Source organism: Lycorma delicatula, chromosome 4 (genome assembly GCF_047948215.1).
Source record: "Lycorma delicatula isolate Av1 chromosome 4, ASM4794821v1, whole genome shotgun sequence".
Classification (NCBI taxonomy): domain Eukaryota; kingdom Metazoa; phylum Arthropoda; class Insecta; order Hemiptera; family Fulgoridae; genus Lycorma; species Lycorma delicatula.
In genome coordinates this window covers 124,238,187-124,248,845 of record NC_134458.1, presented here as the reverse complement: position 1 = coordinate 124,248,845, position 10,659 = coordinate 124,238,187, and the positions used below count along the sequence as shown (strand labels likewise).

The 10,659-nt window shown below is 29.4% G+C and overlaps 1 protein-coding gene across 1 annotated transcript in view; it reads left to right on the top strand.

Annotated features, from left to right (window-relative positions):
- Cen (cerebellar degeneration-related protein 2-like) overlaps positions 1-10,659 on the top strand; it is a 593,469-nt gene that overhangs the window by 1,793 nt on the left and 581,017 nt on the right. The window lies entirely within an intron of this gene.

Sequence of the window (10,659 nt, the reverse complement as noted above, 5' to 3'; positions counted from 1 at the left end):
TCAAATGGTGTAGTTGCCAGCAGAAGTTAGAGGTTTGGAATTTTGTTTGTTTATTTGCATACTGTTTATTTCTTAATTCTCAATGTTTCTAAAAATCAGTCATGTCTCTGGACAAAAAATCAAAGGGAATTCATTTTATTACATTCATATTATATCATATACCTTAAAATGAATTTAATTATTTTGTTTACTGTATTCTTTTTTCCTGTAAGTTTTATTTGCTTTTGTGAAAATTAAAAAAAAGAAAAATATAAGGAAAAAGCAAAAAGAGAAAGTAGAAAATTAATTACTGAATAATTTTAATAAATAAATGAATGAATAATAACATTTTAAAGACAATAACTGTAAGTTATAATAATAGATATTTCTGTATAATGCTATCACATCACACAACTACATAATATTTGAAATAATGTAATTTTTTAACTATACATAATCTTATGTAAGTAGGGGGTAAACATCAAAATGCAAATTTGACAAGATTTTCAAGATTTTTCCAGAAGCCGTTAGTTTGGTAGCCAACATTGTTATTTTTGTTTAACAACTCTGTGTTTTCTATTTATTGTAATTCCATACAAGTAATATATATTCCCATTTTTGCATTTATTTATATAGCGAAATTAAATGAAAATCTGTTTGTGTAATTTTGTTGTTGAATAATTTTTTTAAATTTAAACAATACAATACAGTAATAAGAATAAATGTTTAATAGAAATATTGGGTAAAGGAATACATTTTTTTTATCTAATAAATAATGGAATTCTACTTCTTTTGTTAATTTATAGTAATGTAAGCTATACTACAGGATCACTGTTTCTTTAATTACAATAGTTTATTAAGTATTTGTTTAAATATGTCAGCCTGTTCTTGTATTTATCAGAGTAAATGTTGATTGATGAGTTGGATAACTGCAACTAAATTGACAGTGACACCAATATTTAGAGAGGAAAGTAGAGAATCATCTCGACAGAATTTTCAACACAAACTGAAGAATAAACAAAGTACTGTCAATTCAAGAAATTATAAACTCTTGTGAAGTGATAAATGCTTAAAGCTAAGAAGCTTAAAAAAAGCTGTAGAGTGGTTGCATTTTCTTAAACTGCAGGCTGTTATGACATTGTTATTAAGTTATTTACAATTATAATACAATAAAAAATTATCTTACATGTACTCGTAAAAATCAAATTTTCAATTATTATTTTATTTAATTATTTTTTTTTACAGCATTAATAGTTTTTCATTGTTTCCAAAATAATCAACATTGAAGAAACCGTAATGTTGAGAACGGTTATTACGATTGCTAATTTAATTTTAATGTTTATCTAGACTTTAAATTAAAAATATTTTTCTTAATCAATCCAAAAATTTTCTATAACCATAGTTTTGTTAGATAAATTAAGGTGACAACTTTTTTTCTGTTGCTGGTGTAAACAGTTTATGAGCAGTAGCTTAAATAAAAATTCACTTATATTGTGATATGCATAAATTTGTGTTAATGTATTTTCAGTCATTTTCATTGGTAAAAAGTCTTTCTATTAAGCAGGTGTTACTAAATATGCATTAAATGATATATGTGATAAAAATTTAGAAAAAAGCATTAATGCTCTTTTAGTCAAGTTCAATTTAAAATTCAAGTTTTGAATATACAAAGGGCACTAGGAAAGTGCCACTAGAAAAGGGCACTAGGAAAGTGCCCTTTGTATAAAATAATTTTTATAAAATAATTTTTGCCCTTTATTCAAAATAATTTCTGCCATACATACACTGCTCCAAATTTCAAAACCAGTTTTCAAAGAAACCCTGCCATGTGTTGTCAGAGATCTGGGCACACTCATTGTCTCAAGCTCTTAGGAGGTTATCATTGCTTGTAAAATGTCTCCTTTTTAGTCTGTTCTTTACCTGGAGGAACAGCATGAAGTCACATGGAATAAGATCAGACTGTAGGGAGAGTGCTGTAACAGTTTTATTCCAGTGTTGACCAAATACTCTGAGAAATCTTGGAGTGGTATCCTGGAGCATTATCGTTGTGAAGAAGCCATGTGTTTATCCTTGAGGTGAGTACTGCTTCTTGAGAGTTTAGACAACTTCAGGCAGGCATTCCTCAGTACCACTTCCTTGTAACTGCCTTCTGAGTTTCCAAGACAACTCGCTCTAAAACTCCTCTTACACTAAACAAATACGGCCACCATTCTTTTCTTTACTGATCAGATTTTCAATAGCCAAGAGGGTTTCCTCATCATTGAACAGCCATATTTTGTTCTTAGCTTTGGTCAGGACATCTTAATATGCATCCAAGTTTTGTCACCTCAATACTGTTAAGATAGGGAGATTTCCCATTTTCAAATGTTTTCAGCATTTCATGACACCATGAAGCACAATATATCATTTGATCGTTGGTCAAGTTATGCAGCTCCCTAAGCGTACAAAGCTTTCTAACTTGAAGGTGATCACGCAGAATATCATGAAGTACTGGAACATTAAGGCCCAAGAAAACCTCTACTTGATGGCAGGTCACACACTATCTGTCTCAAGCATTTTTCGTACTGTAGCAATATTTTGCTCTGTCACATACAGTGACAGTTGACCTAACCTTGGAATATCCTGAAAGGCAAAATTATATCTTTCTACCCCTCAGTACCACCTAAGTATTGTTGTACAATGAGGACAATCTTCTCTAAGTACAGGAATCATTTCCTTTAAACACAATAACCCATATGCACAATTGTAGCACAAAATTACGCAGAATTCAGTTTACCGTGACTACATCACTACCTCTTTTCACCAACATGGCTAAAAGTAAATGACAGTGAGACAGTGACTAGAGCAGCTACAGTGCAGGTTGGGACCTGTTCAAACATAACCTGCAATCGCCATTACCTTTGATGATCTTTTGCTCATATTGCAAAACTTTCTTAATGTTCTTTGTATATGTGTATATATCATCATCATTTCATCTGTTGTCAATCCAGTGCAGGATGATTACTTCTTCAGCACATTTCCAACTAATACTGTCTTGTGTAATCTTCTGCCAATTTGGTGCAATGTACTTGATAATTTTTTTGTTGATGTCAGGGGCATGAATGTTTTTTCAATTATTTGCTCTTATATGAGTAATTTTACATAATGATTGTAAAATAAAAGAAACAATTTGTGGTAAGAAAAATATTCTTAACAAATATCTCATAGTTTTACTGTATTATACATATTTAAATTACAGTTACTTTAATTAATCATTTATGTTATATGAAATTAACTTTCTCGTGCATTACTAAAATATATAATAATAATAATATGTTGACGCTACAGTTCTCTTACCCAGAGTCCTTTTCTTATCACAAGTTGTTTCTTCTTTTCCATTTATTATAAAATAGTTCTTAACAAATAAATAACATGCAAGCAGCAATTTAATTTTTGTTGGCTTGCATTACACATTACAAAAAAGAATCTACTTTGTATATGTGAATGTGTGTGTGTGTGTGTGTGTGTGTGTGTGTGCGCGCGCGCGCACACACACACACACACAAACAACTTGTTGTGATATTTTAAAATCTACATTTTAATTAATATAGATTACATTGATAAGTACTCACAATGTACAACATCTCAATATTATTTTAAAATCTTATCTCATACCTTTAAATGGGTTTTATAATTCAGTTCAAAACTCCTGCATTTCAAGGAATTCTACTTTACCTAAGGAAGTCTAAACCAGTTCTTGAGTGTCTTATTAGCAACTGTAGGTAAAAATATTTTTTTGTGACAGATGTTCATCTCTACAACAGAAAAAAATCATTGAATAGTAATTTGCAGCTTCCATCCTAGTTAAATAATTACACTTAATGGATTAAATAAAAAAAGCAAATAAATTAAATGTTAAATTAAAATAAAATGCATTATGACTCATAATTATGACAATAATGACTATGCATTATTGACTCAAAATTTCTTAGAAAACATGTTTTCTAAGAAATTTTGAGTCAGACATATTCTTTGAAGTGTTTATAATATTAATTTTTTAAGTGATTTTTTCTGCTGTTTCGTAATCTGTCTTCTAATTATCTATTTTTTCCAATTATTCCTGATTCTGTTTACTGCTTAGAAATTTTGTGACTTTAGACTAGATTAGTTCCTTACTAACCATATAGGAACTTTTAAAATTGATAGTTTTTTGGTTTTGAGGGAACAATATATCTCTCTCCTCCAGGAATTATATTACAAAATTATTATCATGTTATTAGGAATATTGAATTTTCTCTTAATGTGATATGCTTTCCTTTAGTTAAATAGTTAGCCGTAATTATTTTATGATGTGATTGTTGTGTAGAAAAGTAAAAAACATTTTTGAGTGTAACTATCAATTTTTATTTTAGAACAATATCTGAGATTAATTTCTGATAAGCAGATGTAAGAATTATGAAATATGTTGACTTGATTAGTTAAGTTGAGTATTAACTAATTTCTTAATCTTTTTTATAAAAATGGTGGGATAGGAAATGACATATGGTCCTACCCATCCTTCAGTACTGATGATAGGTGATTGACTTTAAAACCTAACTGATGGAGTTTCCCAGTTAAATGGATTAATTATCTTCATTTAGCTATATGTTCTTTCAGTCGTTTTAAAAGGTACATGTGTGATGTTAATTAGTGAAATAATGTTTTTTTTAATCATATGTATTCACTTAGATACATTGGTTTCATCCTTGTGAGTACATTAATATACAGAATAACCAAATTTAGAACAATGTAAATCCATATCTGGATTCAAGAATTCCAAGAATAGGTGTTCCATATGCCACTTTAGTGACAAAACTATTGGGCTGATTTTTAATTTTTTAACGTACTGTTATTAAGGATGTGGATGTGGAGTTCAGAAAGAGATTGGTTTTTTTTAGTTCTAGCTGTAAACATTTACCTTTTTCTTCTTTGATTCCTGTTACATCATGATTATGCTGCATTGAAGTGATAAAAGAATATTTTTGGGAATAAATTAGCAATTAATTTTTTTTTTTATTAAAACATATGTTCAGTTTTTTTTAAATTAATTTTAATATTAATCAAACATTAATTGCTAAATTCACATTCAATAAGTTCTTAATTACTTGCACTTATTTTATTCTGTTTATTTATTTATTACCTTAAAATTATCTTTCCATTTACTGTGTGGAAACTGCATAAATAATGCGTTGTTACGCACAGTGGGATTCACTTATTTGTTACTTTACATTATCTATTCCAATCTTTCTTAAGGCTGTGACGGATTTAAAGCAATATGGGATTAAGTGGCATTAGTCGGAGTTGTCTCATTTGAGAGCAATGGTGTGTTAATTATACAATCAGTTCCTGTGGTGAACAAAGTATCTTCTGAAATTCAGAGGGCTTGGCACTATTATGTATGAAGTATTATCTATTATATTCAACCCTTTGCTTGCATGACATGGCTTGTGTCAGGCCACATACAACCATAAGATTATGGCACACAATCCATATACATATCTTCATTTAGTTGTATCATTTTTATTCTATCAATTGCCTTTATGTATTAGTGGAGTTTACGTTTGCTTTTTTGTTTTTCATTTTGTGTTTTATGATGCTTTAGATTTAGAAGGATTTTCCCCATGATTTCTCATGATCTTTCCTGGCAAATATTGAAGCTGTTCCTTTTGATATGATTAAAGTAACAGATTTACCCGTTTCTGATGTGATCTCTAAAGTAATTATGTAATGATCTAAGTAAAATATTTTATTTAGTTGTTTGTTTATTTACTAAAATTATCAACATACTTAAATTAAAGATATATAATAATTGTGGCATTACATCCATTGCTATATTTTACATCCATTGCTATATTAACATGGCTGTGGCATTTTCTTCTCGAGTGATGAGCCTTATTTCAGGTTGCTTATAGCCATAAGGTTAAGGTTAAGGCAAATGATATTAGATGATCTGAATTGTTTAATGTAGTCTAAAATATATATTTAAGTAATGCCTTTAAAGTATTTATTTTATGCTTCTGATTTTATTTATTTATTATTTTTACTAAGTTGTGTCACCATTATTTCTGAAGCTTTATAGAATTGTATATTATAGCTTTAAATTCAGTTTATATTTAAAAAATGAGCATTTGCTCTTACCTCTTTTGAATACCATGTTCATCATCATTATTTCCCTTTATCCATTTATTTTTTGGTGAGTTGCAGATCATGGACTTCCATTGAATTTTTCTGTCATTTATCTTTGACATTTTCAACTTTTTTTCACTTTTTCTAGTAATTTTTGTACAATTTAACAATCTCCTTCTTTTTTTTTTTATTCTTCATATTATAGTTAAATTTAATATTTGTTTAGTTACTTCCTTGTCACATTCTCTATAATGTGTCAAATCATCTTGGTCTGCCGTCTCCAATTCTCTCCTGTATTTTTCCATATCTTAGGTCTTCTCTTACTGTTTTTTTTTCTTCTGTCTTATCTTTGCTTTACTGACTAAAAATTTCTCTTCGGTGTAGCTGCATTTTTTACTTTTTATTTTTTTTAATACTAAAGTCTCTTGACAAATTATGAGTCACGAAGAATGTAACAAACTTTCAGAACATGTTCTATTGGTGAAAATAAAGAAGAAAGTTCGTATAAACATTGGTTTCTGAAACATTGAAAAATTAAAAAAAAAAAAAAAAAAAAAATAGATCTCAGAACTGTATTTTTAGTAATTTCTAGAACTTTTAGGTAAAAGACAAAAAGTTTGTGGTCGAAAAACGCACACTATTTTATGTTTGGAGTAAATTAACACTGATAATGCTAATCAGTGTGGTCTTATTTCAAATAAATTTCTCTAAATGGATTTACTGATGTTTAGAACAACTGATGATCACGCCGATGCAAATTCATTGAAAAATAAAGTTTGAAATTTTAATTAAGAAAGAAGGATTTTTTACACATTTTTACAAAGTTAAACATTAAGATACTGTAATAAAAAGAATGCATTATTGAAAATAAACTAAAATTAATTATTTTAAAATAAATAAAAGAACCCGAGGATGTTGATGAATACCCCTCTGGATTGGCTCAACATAAATTCTTAAAAACAGCTAAAAACCTTTTTTTCTTTACGTGGTACATCGATGAAATTAAATAAGACAAAATTATAAAAGACGGTCAAGTTTTTGCAGTTTTTAATCTTTGATTTTTGTACAGTGGTTTTATTGATCTTTGTACGATGAAAGTACTTCATCAAGACTATCAGATTTAGGGGTGGGGAAATAATCAACCTTATTTCTAACAATTGTTTTTGCCTCGTATCTCAAAAACTGAAATTTGGCACAAATAATTTTCGATATACCAATATTATTTTTTAACCTTGTTGAATAAAATTGCACCAAATCGGGCCAACTTATTGACGTATATATGATTATTCCAATAAAAAAAATTTTAGCCCCGCAAAAAAACAAGAACACTGAACAGGACCCGTATTTAAAATATTAATTTTTTAAACTTTAAATTTTAAGTATGAAAACCCAACTGTAAATAGCATTAATGTAGACAAATGGAAACTTTTTTTAAAAAAGATCCATGGAACTCGTGTTAAGAATTAAATGATTTTTTGAATTTTTTACATTTCCCATAATTTATCTGTTTTTCAAATCGTGGCTGTTATATAAAATGTATGAAGTATCTCTCGAGTAAGATGTTCAAATAGGTGTTGAATTTTTTTTTTTTTAGCAATTATGTTCTAGATGCAGTATAATTTTGATGATAAAAACTGCGTTTGGTTAGAGGAGTCAACTGGGACCAAAATCTTTTTATTGAACATTTTGAACTTTTTGTATGTACGTTTTGTCTTTTGTATGTACATGTACGTGAGTTCGTGCGCGCGCGCGCGCGCGCGTGTGTGTGTGTGTGTGTGCGCGCGTGTTCAGTGTTGGCCTCTAAATCACCTTATATCCAGAACTACTGGACCAATTTTGACCAAACTTGGTCGGTTACTGAGGTCGAGGGGGTGAGACTGTAGAGCAAGGTCACCCTCAGTATCTCGAGATTTCGCCTAATTAAGGCAATATTTTTCTTGGCACATTTGTTAATAATTAAAAAATAACAATATGAAAAAAACATTTTTGCAAAATCGCACCTCACCCCAAAACATGATCTGAAGTACTTTTTTTCTTTCTTTTCCTGTTTAGCCTCCGGTAACTACCGTTCAGATAATACTTCAGAGGATGAATGAGGATGATATGTATGAGTGTAAATGAAGTGTAGTCTTGTACATTCTCAGTTCGACCATTCTTGAGATGTGTGAGTAATTGAAACCCAACCACCAAAGAATACCGGTATCCACGATTTAGTATTCAAATCCGTGTAAAAATAACCGGCTTTACTAGGACTTGAACGCTGGAACTCTCGACTTCCAAACCAGCTGATTTGGGAAGACGCGTTCACCACTAGACCAACCCGGTGGGTTGATCTGAAGTACTGCTATGTTGTGACGTCACTGGTGATCGGCAGAATTAAACAAATAAATAATATTTAAAGTGTAAAAAAGTAACTAGGTCTGGCTGGGTCTCGAACTCGATCGCCCGGTTAACTCAGTACCTGGTGGGTTAAGCCTCGCGGCGACACCAGTCTGCCGACCGTACAAGCGAAATTTGTTCTATGTTAGTTGTGAAATTACATTAGTTTAGTTAGTGCCGAACGTCGCCGCTAGTATCACCACCACACTCGCCGAATTAAATACAGTATGTGCGCGCGCTTTAACTAGAATCATTGAATTAAACGAAAAAATATTACATTTAAATAAAATGATAAATATTTTAAATTAAGTTGTGTGTGTAAGCCGTGAATCATCAACAATCTACAGTTATCAGTTTTTTTATTTTATAATCTCTGTTTTTAGCGACTTTTCGAAGAAAACTTCAGTATTACTTTTGCTCGCACGGTGAGATTGAGGGGTGAAAATGAATTTTTCCTTAACTTTTTGAAATATGAGGAGTAAGAAAATACCATTCACTTAAATTGTGGTTTCCTTATATATTTATAGGTCTGTGTATAACATTTTGTGGTTCGAAAATTTCCAAAACTACCGGATAAATTTCACTGAAAATTTCACCGGATAAATTTCACTGCTTTATTAGTGTATCCGAAGTTGTGTATGTGAAAATTTGATGAAGATTGAGTTGTTCTTGAGTTACGTTCAATTTAAGGTCGAAAAACTTTGAGCCGGACAAGTTAGAAGCGTGGTTCGGTATGATGCTGCAAAGTATAACGTTGTCGTTTTTTTATCTGCGGTATTTATTGCTAACAATATTGTTCAGGGTATTCGGGTAGTGTTATATAGCGTTACCTATTTTGAGGGTCATGACGACTGGAATGTGTTGAGCAGGGCAAAAGAAAACAAAATAACGAAAAGTCTGTCTTCTTGCGCAGATTTGCGCAAGAGTTTTTTATTTATTTTGTAATTACTTATACTGTAGATACAATATAATTTTGATATTAAAACGACGTTTATAGTTAAGGGGATCAACGGGACGAACGGGATTTAAGATTGTACTAAAAGTTTTAATTTTTTCTCCTCAATTTTTACTTTAATCCCGCATAATTTTTAAATTATAATCATTTTTTGATTAAGGGATCAGGTCGCACTCTACTTTTTTTTAAACATTTTGAAAATTTTCGCAGTTTCACTTTAAATCTTTTGATAATTGATTTATTAATATTTAAAACCCCTATGGCGTATTTGAAATAAAAATTTGGGAAGGGAGAGTTATGCAACCATTTGCCCGCATTTTTGGAATGAAAATAAAAAAAGTTTAACGTGTTTATGTTTGTAAATTAAATAAAGGCTTTATTACGAAATTATTTTTAATTAATAAATATTATTTCGAATATTTGAGTAAACGATGTGAAAAAGATTGTTTTATAAAATAGTCTTTGAATAAAGTTGTTAAAATTGCGTATGTATTAAAAATTTTTTTTTTTTACTACACATTGTAGAAGTGTATTGAGTGTTCTTTAATAACAAGTGATTGGCGTGCTTGAAGTGCATTCATTTTGTTTTACTTACATTTTGTTGTTTAAAAGCTTGAGAAAATTCCATGTAATTATTGTATTAATATTTCTATTATATTATATATCACACGATATTTTTTTAAACACTTCGTCAAATGAGTGTTTGTTGTTATTATTAATATTATTATTAATACTTTCTAAATTCTGTAATAAAAACATTGATGCTGTCTTTAATTTTCTTCTCAATAGTTCATCAGTTCACTTATCACATACGATGTTATTCATCGCTAGTTACCGTAGAAATTATTTTGTAAATTAATGTGTGAAAAATAATATAAAATACTCCCATTTATTGTTTTATATTCCTTTGATTTTTTTGGCGGGAATTTATTTTAATTATTAATTTTTTAATAAATCGATGTTGTAGATAAAATTATTTTATGTGAATTCATAATAATTGAGTGAACTTGTTGTATTAGGTGTTTTAATATTATTATTATTTATTAAATGAACAATTATTATCTTTTAATTTTATCTTCACTTAGTCGTTTTAATTTTATTAATAATATTAAATAGAAATTTTCTTACTTGAAATTATGTTAATTTTATGATAAGGTATTTGCTCGAAGAATTAATTAATGCTATATTAAAATGAGATAAAG